Here is a 13,421-nt window from a genome sequence, read left to right as displayed (position 1 = left end):
GTCATCAGATTTAAGGCCTACCTGAATAATCCAGGATGATCTCATCTTGATAGCCATAATTTAATTATATCAGCAAAGAAGACCCTTTTTCCAAACAAGTTCACATTCACAAGCTCAGGGAGTAAGATGTGACATTGCTTGGAGGCCCCTATTCCACCTACCACAATGGGCCATCCTATTGCCTCAAGTTACATGGTTACCAAGGATTCTGGGCTTGGCTGTGTAGTTTTAGCTTTAAAGCCCATCAGTCACCACGAAATACTCACCCCACCCCACAGTTTCTCTTTCTTTTCTTCCATTGCATGTACCTTGCTGAATCTCCCTGGGGTAGGTGAAGTTGGATTTTTTGACACAGACAATACATTTTCTAGGTGGTCTCCAAACAAGCTATCAGAATTCAGTTTCAATTTCTGATCTGTCCTTGTTATTGAGCAGCTGTATCGTGACAGTAAAAGTTTTGTGGGTCTAGCATGAATGACATTATCACTAGGAACATCCTAGGCTGCAAGTGTACAGAGGCCTGAGAAGTGAATACCAAAGAGTCAAGTTTTCACCTGATGGAAATTGTGAGTTTAGTTTCTGGATGGGGAACCGTTATTAGGTATGAGTTTTACAAATACCTTCCCCTCTTCTGGTGCCTGTTCTTCCCCCTTCTATCACTTCATCACCTTTTTGAATGGCATTCTTTGAGGAACATAAATTTGTAATTTTACTCTAAGCAAATATATTTTTATTGTTATGCAGCAAAGAATACATTTCAGAAACATGCAACATAATAATGCTATGTATAGAGAATTGAAATACAGGCAAAAAATGCCATATGTTGCTTGGAGATACACTCATATGTAGCAAAAGTCTAAAAAATGCATAGGAATAATAAGCACCAAATTCAGGTTGGTGGCAAGAAATGGGTGCGATTCAGGACAGAAACCCAAAGAACACTAAAGTTACTAGTAATATATTTGCTTTTTAAGGTGAATGGCAAATATAAAACTAAAGAAGTTTGGAGCTCACCACCTCTCCTCCTGCTGGCTTTTTCTACTTGGGGGAATGTGCTAACTTACGGAATCATTAATGTCACTTTCAAGCTTAACATCAATTTTGCCACTGAACACCCAATAAGGCTTTCTATCTGTGAATTCTGATTGGGCATGAGAACGGCACCAACTTAATCACTGCTTACATCTTCTGTGTTACTAGGGAAAATTGTGGGGTATATGGAAAAGGGAAATAAAGCTTTCCTTTATTGACATATATTTCATAAAGATTTTCCATTCATAAATATTACGTACTGTGCTTCTAGAACAAAGTTGAAAGCGATCATTTGGTAGTGAATTTTGTAGATAGATACCATTAATTTGTCTTTTTTCTTTTCTTGTTTCATTTATCCCCAGTAAACACACTATGTGTGGTTGAGACATTCTCCTTGGGATGGATTCTCATCTCAAAGAAATGCTCACATGCCTTTTTCCTGACTTCAGTTAGGGGAAGCAGACTTTCACAAAGAAAATCCCCTCTGAAGGCTGAGCAGAATCAGGCGCTTCTGTCCTCTCTAAAAGTTGTATTTTGGTGCCATAGTAAATCAAGTCAACAATTAAATGAACACATACTGAGCACCTACTTCTGAGGTGCTTAGCACCAGATATGCTCTCTGTCCTCAAGAGTATTCACTCTGGCTGGGGAAGAGTGAGGAAGGGTAATATTACTATGGACTAAATGCTTTTGCCCACCCAAAATTTGTATATTGAAGCCCTAATCCCCAATGTGATGGTATTTTGAGCTAAGGCCTTTGGGAGGTGATTAGGTTGTGAGGGTGGAGCCATCATTATGAAATTAATGCTCTTAGAAGGAGAAACATGAGAGCTCTCTCTCTCTCTCTCTCTTTCACTGTCTCTCCTTCGCTCTCTCTCCTCTCTTCTATGCCCTTCTCTCTCCCTTTCTGTCACGTGAGAAAACTAGAAAGAAGGCCCTTACAAGAACCTGACCGGGCTTGATCTCAGACTTTCAAGTCTCCAGATTTCTGTTGTTTAAGACACCCGGTCTGTGGTATTTCATTATAACAACCTAAGCTAAGACAAACATGTACAGCAATTCTTGTAAAGGCAGATATGCTAAATTCGAGCTTCCTTCATTTTATTCTCATTTTCTCAATACCTTTCCTCCTTACCTAAGATTCATACCCAGAAGCTAATGCCAACTCTTCTGGTCAGGGGCACTGAATAACTCTCAGGGGCCATTGGGTATTTGCCCAGTGGCTTGTGAGTGACCTGCAGTGCTTTTACTTTCAAAAGGGCAAAGACACAAAGTATTGCAACATCTCTGTCAATTCCACAGAATAACCTTCTCTCTTCAGAAGGAATTGCTGACGAATGAATTGCTCATTGGGCAAGTCAGACCCAGCTCTAACTTGGTCAACTGATTTGCTCCCTGAGAATAGCTAAGTGGATTTTCCCATTGGTTATTACCAAATTGGAAGGACGCTGGTGCGGCTTTAATGATCCCTAGAGTGGCTAAATGGTTTTCGGAACAGATGGACTGTGGATGGACTTGCTCATTTTGTTGAGCATTTAAAAGAGATGTATTAAATTTAAAAGAGATGTATTATCCACAGGTGAGATCATTCTTACCTGTTCCTCCTTTTGGAGGGCAGAGTTCATGATGACTAGAGTTCACATGATATGTGATTAATTCTCTGCATAATCAGGATCTGCAACATCCTGATTGCTCCTACCTGATCCTTCCTGAAGGAAAAAAAGAAAGAATAAATTTTAAAGTAAGCATATTATCATAAGGCATTGAGAATTATCCACAAATATAATTTTGGTTAATTAAAAATCTTTTGTTAAAAATATACATACATATATAATTATGAAAATCATAGTAGTTAAAATAATGATGAAAATAATAATTAGAATAAAATACTTGATTTTAATATATATACAAGCAGGTAAACAACAATTAAGATAATAATAGTAATTATTGAACGCTAGAACCATGCTAAAGTTGTTTCATAAGTATTTTCATTGAATTCTTACAATAACTTTCTGGGGTGAAAAATATCCACACTTCACAGTGAAATAAAACAAGATTCTGGGAAGTTAAATTAAATGCCCAGGGCTGGGCGTGGTGGCTCACATCTGTAATCCCAGCACTTTGGGAGGCTGAAGCGGGTGGATCACTTGAGGTCAGAAGCTCAAGACCAACCTGCCCAACATGGTGAAACCCCGTCTCTTCTAAAAACACAAAAAATTAGCCGGACGTGGTGGCAGGTGCCTGTAGTCCCAGCTCCTCGGGAGGCTGAGGCAGGAGAATGGTGTGAATCTAGGAGGCGGAGCTTGCAGTGAGCTGACATCACGCCACTGCGCTCCAGCCTGGGCGACAGAGCGAGACTCCATCTCAAAAAAAAAAAAAAAAAAAAAAAAAAAATTGGCCGGGCATGGTGGCATGCGCCTGTAATCTCAGTTACTTACTCAAGAGGCTGAGGCAGGAGGATTACTTGAACTGGAGAGGCGGAGGTTGCAGTGAGCTGAGACTGCGCCACTGCACTCCAGCCTGGGTGACAGAGTGACACTCCGTCAAAAAACAAAACAAAACAAACAACAAAACAAAAACAAACAAACAAAAAATGCCAAGAGCCTGAAACTGCTGAGTGCTAGAGTTGGGATTTAAACCCAGATCACCTTACTTCATGTGCATGCTTTGACTACTCCACTTCACTGCCTTCTCCAGAGGTTTTCTCCCCAAATAATCTTTGCTTTTGTGCATAGCTCTTAGTTCAGAGGGGCACTAAGGAAGAGAAAATGTCACATTTGCTTACCAAAGAAGTTATTGGGAAATCTAGCCAAATAGGTAAAGAAAGTATATCAGTCATGAGGAAAAGAAGAATTGACAGTGAAGGAAACTGGTCAATGTTACCTTCACACTTATCTCTCCATAGGTCCCTGGCTTGCTGTGCCCTCTCCTCTTCCCACTCACTCTTTGCACCTCTGAAGAAATCATCAGTAATATTCTTCAGACTCAATACTTGTTAAGTGCCTCTGTCTTGCAATTAATAATTTCCATGAACATTAATCACTGGATATCTGACATGCTTCAGTTCAAAGACTATGGCCCAAGTGTTTACGAGCCATTTTCATAAAACAGGAAATGACTGGTCTTACCTGAATAATTGCCCTTAAATCCCTTAAAAATCACAGGGTGTATGTTTTTACCTGGTTTAATAGGCGAAGGACTATAGTTTTTGCTTCCTGATCCTAAATTTCAATGAGCTTTCAAAGAAAGGCTCATAGACATGGCTGTATCCGTGTACAAAACTCCGAACTTATGTTTCTTCATAAGATCACTATAAGTTGAGAGTTTGAAACCTGAGACAGATTTTAAAAATCACTCTTCTCCTCCCTTTCTGTTTGACTACTTGTCTTCCTATTTTTGTCTTAATAATAATATTAGCTAATATTCCCTGAGTGTTATATTGTACCAGAACCCAAGCCTAGAGGCATGAGCTCTCAGAACAACCCTGTGGGATGGGTACGCTTGAAAAGATTGCCACTTAGACACCTTCATTCACTTACCCCAAAAGACACAGCAGCAAGTTAGTGGCAGCACCTTCGAATGGGCTTAGTGTTTCACTCCAGAGCCTGCACTCCCAGCCACTCATGCTGCTGCTCCCCCTCAAAGGCTTTATACTTTCTAGCTTTCAGCAATTCTCCTTAGTCATGGGAAGTATTGTTGGGGAATATGGCTTTCACACCTGGCATGAAAGAAAAAGGGCTTGGTGAGTAAAGTGAGAGAAGTGTGAGAACATTCCATGCAATCAGGGCAGCTACTTTGGTGGTTCTGAGGGAGTGAACTTTCAGCAGCTCTGTGATCCGAAGTTCAGGAAGAGGTGAACGCAGGAAAGGAAAGGGGAGGCGAGGCTATGGGGTTGGACCTAGAGTCATTCATGTTGACTACTCCTGTGGACTACATTTCTCAACCCTTTGAAGCGAGAATCAACCATTCAATCTGCACTTGAGAAAGGTTTTGCAATGAGCCATTCATTTTATGTATTCATTCAGCATGCATCTTGACCCAGCAATTAGATATAAGGTACTACGCTTAACATGAGAAATACCAAAAGGAATAGAATGTGTGCCCGACATAAACGAGCTGTCACTCAAGTGAGGATGGTGAATGGAAGGGCAATGTAAAGTGACAACAAACAGCATGGCTTAGAGAAGGAAAGGAAATGGGTTGACATCCACAACCCACACACACAAGCTGCATAATCACAAGCAAACCAGGTAATTCCCCTAACCCTCAGTTTCCACATCTATACAATTTCACACTTAATGAATGGGGGGAGCAGAAATAATGCTTATGAGATATATCACAGAGTTCCTATCACGGTATCCAAAGTCAATAATGTTAGCTGTTATAGTCATTATGTCAAGAAACAGTTGTCTTTTATTATAAGTCGTATAATGGAGGTACATTCTATCATGGAAAACAAATTCTGTGATAATAAGGAAGATGTCCCAAAGCGTCAAAAGATTTGATACAAGATGTAAATAATTACATGTTTGACAGGCAAACAAGATGGGAAGCGAGAGGCATTCTAGACAAAAACAATAGCTTCTGCAAAGGCAGAAGAATTGAGGAAAGCGATTGTGTTGTGCTCAGGGGTCGGCAATTTTGGGGAAGCAGTGTGAAAAAATGGAGAGGGAGCCTGCAGCAGGACCTCGTGAGACCTGTGGTCATCGCTGAGAAGTCTCTTTCCTAGCAAGTCCCTGGAGGTCCCGGAATGGATAAAGTTGCAACAGTATTTGCTACACTTCAAAAATTTGATGGAAATAATTTTAGGTTAACAAAGAAGATTTATAAAACCACAAAGATTGTTATTTTCCAAAAGGAAAGCACCCTATGGCAACAAGCTTTGACTGTTTGCCAAAGGATAAAATATTTTCCATGGTGAGAGAAAGGAGAAGGCTGAAGGCTAAATGATCATTCTGCTAAATATATCAATTCATTGTATTCTTCCTGTATTAATTGTATACTCTTTCTCCTGTTGATTTCTTACACCCAAAACAAGAGAAAAATTTAAACCTCAGCTAGCAAAACAAGAATGACATTTGATGCACTGTGCCACTTTCCTGAGTTGCCTTTGGAAAGGGATGTGGCAGTGAGCCCAGTGAAAGTTGTTCTGGCTGAACCACTCATAGATTTTTTTTTTAGAAAATGAAATGCACAAAGATCTTAACACTTGCAATGTTTCTACTGTTGCTACTCCCTAATGCCAATAGCTTTGGATTTTAAATGACTTGTAAATGAAATACCAATTTGGGATGCCAAAAAATAATCCTGTGAGTGCAATATAACATTTATTCCTAGTACAAAGTGACCTCCCACTAAGGAATACGAGTCACTTCAATGTTCTTGCAGTGTTGGCATGAAAAAGGGGCAGATTGATGGCTACTGTTGTTTATCAGTACTAGAATCCATTTTGGCTGGAAGATGTAAGAGGAAATCACTGAAAAATATAAAAGAGTCAATAAATGAAAACGGGGTTTTCTTGTTGAATTTTCAACTTAAATTTGGATATATCCAACACTTTTTTTTGCACTAAGTGTATGTTGTTTAGCTCTTATTAAAACTTTCTGAAATGTGGAAGGCTAGCCTTGTGAATTCCATGCAAGGAGGACGAGTGAATTGTACAGTACTTTAGGGTCTTTTTATCAGACCCAAATGATGAAATGCTCATCCTACCCAACTGCAGACCTAAATGGTGGAAGCGTGGCAATCAGCCTGCCTGTGCTTCCCAAGACAGGCCCAGACGTTCTTATTACTTCCTTTTGATACAATTACAATGAAGATTAAGATGAGAACTTCTATTTGCTGAGCAGTTACCATGTGCCTGGTCTTGTGCTTGGGTGCTTTACATATATGTCATTTAAGCCAGACAACAGTCCTGCCATGGGAACTTGTCTCATATTTTGGCTCTTTCTTCTGAGAGGGGAGTACAAGAAACGCTCTGGCTGGTGGTTCTGACCTCTCATTAAATGAGATTTGGGCTGTCAAGGAGTCACTATTTAAAAGGGTTATTTTTAAGACACCTGAAAGTCATCTTATTACCTTAACCCACTAATATGAATCTCCAGATTCTGTCTTTCAGATCTAAGGCAATAACCTTAGCACTTAATGAGTACATGTTGTACTTAAATCCTTACAATCTTATTTTTTTGCAGCACGTCTGATACACGAGTTGTTTCTGAAATCGACAAAGAGTTGTAAGAGCTTATTTCTGACAGCAGAGGGCAGCCTATGCCTGTGAAAGCAATAAGACTACCCCCCCATCCCCCCCCACCCCCCCACCAATCCCCAGCAACCCCACAGATTTAGAAAATATGCGAATCTTCATCCCCTTCTTTTTGTTACATTTTTCTGAAAACTCATTGTCTAAATTTAAAATCGTGTTGTTAGATAAGTCTTGGTAGAAAATAATCTTGAAAAAGATTATCTTTGATAAAATAAAGCCTGCTGTGAAACTTTTGACATGGTCATTCCCCTGGAGAATTATTCTATTAGAGAATAATAAATTCTATTTATTTTATTTTTTGCCATATACCTTTTTAAGTTATAAAAAACATCAAACATGTTAAAAAAAACACAAAAGACATTAAAACAGGTAAAGAAGAGTACCCATCACTTAGAAATATGAAAGCAAATTGTATTAGATTTTAATTTGCATTATCTAAGCACTGGAAAACTTGCCTTATTTACTAGCAAAATCTGATTGAAAGGGGTAAATGAAAGAGGCACGAACTACATATCAAAAGCTTGCAGTTGTCATCTTTTGCTGCTAACTCGTTGAAAGGTCTTGAAAACATTGCTTTAACTGCATAATAAAGAACATTGTTGAATCAGACAAGATACATTTTTAAATTGGATTCTGTCTGCTCCTTGCTTTATGTACCTCAGAGAAGTTATTAAATGGCAGCTCTCAGATTTCTCCTGTATGGAATGTGGATTAACAACTTTCCCACTTCATAGGGTGATAAGGATTCCAGGTGAATCACCATAAAGCATTGATCACAGTATCCGTCATTTTATGAGTGTACCGGGGTAATAGGAATGCCTTGGGCTTCCTTCAGCTTCTTCATGGTTGAAATGAGGGAGGCAGAGGAAATCTCTAAGTTCACTCTCAATTAAAATGCTAAATTTTATATGCGTCTAAACTTTTATTGTTAATACCCATATTGATCTAGACATATTGAATCAGAGAATCCTATACTTTAGATGTCAGACACTGAAACAGACATTGATGGCAGATGGTATAAACCTGCCTTCCTTTTCTGGTTAGTAGTAAAATATCTCTATAGCCAAAAGCTGACTGCTTTAACTATATCCTGTTCTTCCATGTATTTCCCCCCAGTTCTTTTATGAGTAAGGGCTATATTATATTTCTCTGTACAATTAAATTCCATCAGAATCATTTATTGGGTGCCTAAAATGTATAAGGCATTTGTTAGCCATTGGAGGGGAAAGATGAATGAGAAACAAATTTTCCCCGTAATGAGATTATCACCTGGTAGAGGAGGATATGATATGATAACAAATAACCAAAATGTAAGAAAGCATGTGGTGATGAGTGCTGTAAGTAAAATTTACTCTGAGAGGACAGAGAAAAATACTAATTAAGAGTCTGTACACACAAGCCTTCAAAGGCGTGTGGGATTTGGATAGGATGAGATGAGGTGGGAATGGGGGGTTGAGGAGAAACATTCTAGACAGAGAGAAGGGTTCAAACACTGGCAAGGCCATGTTTGTCATCTGGACTGGATAGAACAGTTTTAGAATGCAACGTGGCAGAAGAAAGGACTGAAGAGATGAAGGGTTAAATTATGAAGGGTTTTGAATGCCAAGTTTAGGACTTCAGGCTTTATGAGGAGTAACAAGAACAATGGGACAAGATAAGATGAGAACAGTGCTTTAAAGGGCAATGTATGGAATGAAATAGTGGTGGAAAGAAACTAGGGATGGGGGATTGTGTCAGTGGGTGACCTCAGTGGTCTACACAAAGGTGTGACAGACCTGAATGAAGATCCTGGTGGTAGAAAGAGGGTATAGATGTGAGAGAAGTTAGAGGATGAATCATTAATTCATTCCAACTTTATGAAACACCTGCTCTGACCAGGTGCCAGCCTTATATGGAGAAATCAAAGGAAAGTCCAAGATCCCTGCTTAAGGGTAGGTGGGTGTATAATTTAATCAAGACTTAGATCTGCAAGGATACATGTCATGGTGGTGGGAAGGGGTGGCTAATGAGGAAACAGGAAAAGTGGAAGGCACTAATGCCATTAATAGAGAATGCCAATGTCAGAAAAGAGGACAATTTAAAGGTGAAGGATAAGATAATTTTGGAATGGAATTCGGCATCTAAACCTCAGTTAGTAGGTGAATGAACACATGCGTAAGAATGAAAGAACACACGAACACATGAATGAAAGAACAGAGGAATGGGAACTTTGCCACCCTCCCTGATTTTGGGTACCCATATATTCTTCCTTTGTGATGAAATCTCTCTAACTGAGTAAATCAGTCGCTGAACATTCTAAAACATTTTTATAATGAGGAGCAAAGAAAGGAGGAGAACAAGATTTTGGCTTAGGTGTTAAGTCTATAGACCTGTATAGCAAAGAGATGCTAAGTTATGTTTTACTTCTGATGCTGTGCTAAAACTGTGTGTATGTATGTGTGTGAGAGAGGGCAAAAGAGACAGAGAGACTTCATGTTGCACTACTTTACTGAACCATTTGATTTGTAATTAGAGCATTTCTCCTTGCAAAATATTTTTAAAATCACATTTGTTTCGTTATAGCACTCTTGAATTTTGATATTCATCAATGTGGGTTTTCCCTCAAGAGAGCCCTAGAGGTCAAGAGTGAAGAATCTTACCACAGACAACAAATTCACCTCGTCTGAGCAAACTGGAGGCCTTGAGGATTGAGTCGAATGTGTCAACAGACACAGACAGCCTATGTTCGCATTTGGGAACTCAGGATCTCGGGACTCCATGGTTGCCCACTGTGCCCTCAGAAGACCTTTCAAAGAGCAAGCCTGACCCCTCCACCATGGGTCTTTGAGCATCAGCATGGACTTCAAGGCTGTTTCTCTCAGAATCACTCAGGCTGTGATGTGGTGGCATTGGCGGAGCCCAGTCAAGGCACTGACAGCCTAAGGGGAAGCCACTCGTGGCTGTGAAGCTTCCAGTAGTGGCGAAATATTTGGGATCATTCAAGTCATGTCCTGATGGTCTTGTTTGGAGACTACAGTGTTTTACACCATAATTTGTTTTTAAATGAAAGACCTGCAGAGTCAACTCACCTAAATGTCCATCCCAGAGAGAAGTTAAAGGTGAGGCTGCTGCACCAGATGGCGGCCATGGGGGTGATCCTGTCACAGCATGTTCCACTGGGAACAGGATTCTCTGGCCACCTCCAGGGTACAGATGCTTATCCCAGGAGAAGAGGACATGGGACAAGAGGCCTCTATGGAAACTTGCTCTTTCAGTTGTGAAAATGGGCGGTTATTACTCCTCTCTTACCTTGTTCTGGAATGAGATTAAGATCCAGACCATTCTGGAGCTGGGCCTTCTGTTTATGTAGCATTGAGTGTGCAGGGTTGAAGCCGAAGGGATCTCCAACTACAGTCTGTAGCCACAGTTTCAGTCTTCGTCCATGAATCTCACTTCTGCCATATTTTGTTGGACATAGATCTCTGGCTTGTCATTAAACATACGAGGCATTCCCATTACTCTCACAGTGGCAGACAGAGACCACACATTCTAATGATGGACACCATTACTTTTATAAAGGCATGAAATTATGCCTCCATGGTACACAGCAAGCTATACCTAATTCCAGCAATGATCTCTATTTTGAGTAAGAAATACCTAGGTTCCAGATCATTCTGCCACCAGATTATCAAGGTTGTCCAAAGTAAGCCATGTGATCTCTGTGGGCTTCTGTCTCTTCATTCATGATGAGATGGTTAGGATAGATGAGTTTTTCAAAGTGTTCTTCACAGACAACCTGTGTTACAAGTTTACAATGTTTTTTACAAGGTAGACTTCTGGGCCCCATTCTGATAGCTCGTCAGGATATCTAGAAGTGTGCTGGGAAACATGTCAGGCCTTTCTTGGTACATACAACCCATGGAGAATCTTGGACAGGCTGGTCTCTGAGGTTCCCTGCACTAACCTATTAATAAAGCGGATTTGACCAGAGACAAAAATACAAAAGTAATCTTGGACAGGCTTTGGTTCTCCCCACTCTCTTGGGGAGGTCACCCCACAGTGATATTTGCCATACTTTTTCCTTTACCTCACTATCATTTCCCTCATCCTATATATTCCCAGTGTCTAAAGCCCAGTCTCTTGGAGCTTACTCTCTTTTCTTGCCCTCACTAAGTCTAACCAGCCTTGACTTCAATGATTTCCTCGCTCTCTGCATCTGCAAATATGTGCAGAGGTCAACTCACTAGAATCGTTTTGGAAACTTACAAAGGTTTATGGAGATACGAGATTTTCATGTGGAAATTTATCCACTTCAGAATTCCAGTGGGGAGAGAGCCAGGTGAGAGTGCCTTCAAGCTAGAACCCTAACTCTCTCCAGAAGAAATGTGAGTTTTCTAGAGACAATGATTAGTCCAGGAAAATGATTCCTCTTGGGGAATCTACGAACTAGCTGGAGGTGGGGAGGGCAACATCTTGGCAGATGGGTGGGGTAACCATTTTTTAGAAGATGTGACTTTTTGAGGTTTCAGAAATCTTATCAATCAGTAGATGCTTCCACACAAGGTTTTATAGAGAAGAGATTCAAGTAAAATACCTTGAACCTTGTGAAGAAACTCAAAATGCTTAGAGACCAATCCAAATCTTTAACAATGTTTCCTAAATGCCTCAGCTTTGATGCATGTGGAAGTATGGGGATTTCCAGTATTCTAACTAAACATCTTTTCCAAGTGTGCAATTCTCACCTGTTGCTTTTTTTTTTATTTCAGAGTTTTGCAAGACTCTTGTGCTAGAGATTATTTCTTCTTGTTTCACAAAGATGTGGGACTTGATTATAAGAGTGAAACGTTCACTCTGGAATTCTCTGCCGAGGCTCCCTTTTAAATTGCCCAAGGCATTCAATACAATCCTACTAACTTAAGAGAATGCAAAGGATCCTGGTGAGCATCCCAGTCACCAGGATCTTCAGATTATTTTCTTTTTACTTAAAGCAAAAACAATAAGATACGACTGTCTTCAAGTATGGACCCAGCCTGTTTGGTGAATGATGTTGGTAGGATTGGAACGAATTCATCCCACCCCTCTTGGGAAATGCTACTGGGATAACCCTGGCTCGCAGGGTGTAAGAAGGACACACGTGAGCAGGTAATCGCAGGTCCAAGGAAATGCCTCTATTCATTTCATCCACTAAATGTATTGCATCAATAACAACAACAGCATCAACATAATAGCACAATATAAGCAACAGCTAACATTTATTGGGTGCTTGCTCTGAACTAAGCTTTTAATACATCTAACCTCATCTAATACCATTTAATAGTGGATACTTTTTATTTATTCATTTGTACAAAGAGAGAAGCTGAAATTTAGAGAAATTCAATGACATCTAAAATCAGCCAGCTATTTAGTAAGTGATGGAGGTAGAACTCAAACCCAGAGTCCACGCTCTTAAAATAGTAGGAAGTACAGTTAACCCAAATCCCACTACTCAGAAGTCACTATTTGTAAACTTGCTGCTATGTGGATTTCCAGAGTTTCTCCTATAAACTTTATAGAAAAAAATTATTATTATATGTACAGATACATATATTTATATGTACATATCTTTTGTAATCTTTTTAATTGAAAAAAGAGCCTAGAAATATTTCTATGTAAGCAGTTTTGATGGCAGATGGTATTACAATCTGGCCACTCCAAGTGTGCCCAAGTCTAGGCAGCACAGTGCTTATCCAGCGCGATGCCTGCAGAGCACGAGGCCATGGTTTTGGAAGGGCACAGCCAGGCGCCCAAGCGGATACCAAGATCGGGAAGTCCGACGGCTTTGAAACCTATTCCAGCACATTCTCACATTCCTATATTTAACAGACAAGGGTAATGAGCCCAAGAATTACCACCCTCGATTTTCAGAGGAGTGAAACATGAAGGGCTGTTTTCCAAGTAATGCGACGCTAGGGAGTTGGCTCAGCCATCAGCAATGCCAGGCCTTCACGAAGGCCCGCGCCACCCCCGCTTCTTCTTACCAGCAAATGTCGCGGTGTGCCCCAACCCCAGGAAATCCGTCCTCCTATAGGATGTGTAACTGCAAGAGCAAAGGAGGCTTTGTTGGCTTGTGGTTTCCTCGGCTCTCAGAATGTTGAGTACGGCCTGTGCG

General features: G+C 40.3%; 1 non-coding gene across 1 annotated transcript; it reads left to right on the top strand.

Annotated features, from left to right (window-relative positions):
* Nucleotides 1-2,604: 2,604 nt before the first annotated feature.
* LOC117079690 lies at nucleotides 2,605-2,736 on the top strand. Its single transcript, XR_004435545.1, has one exon. It is a non-coding gene; the product is annotated as a U8 small nucleolar RNA (small nucleolar RNA).
* Nucleotides 2,737-13,421: the final 10,685 nt, after the last annotated feature.

This window comes from Trachypithecus francoisi, unplaced genomic scaffold (genome assembly GCF_009764315.1).
Source record: "Trachypithecus francoisi isolate TF-2019V2 unplaced genomic scaffold, Tfra_2.0 Lachesis_group7, whole genome shotgun sequence".
Classification (NCBI taxonomy): domain Eukaryota; kingdom Metazoa; phylum Chordata; class Mammalia; order Primates; family Cercopithecidae; genus Trachypithecus; species Trachypithecus francoisi.
This window is presented reverse-complemented; position numbering and strand designations above follow the sequence as displayed.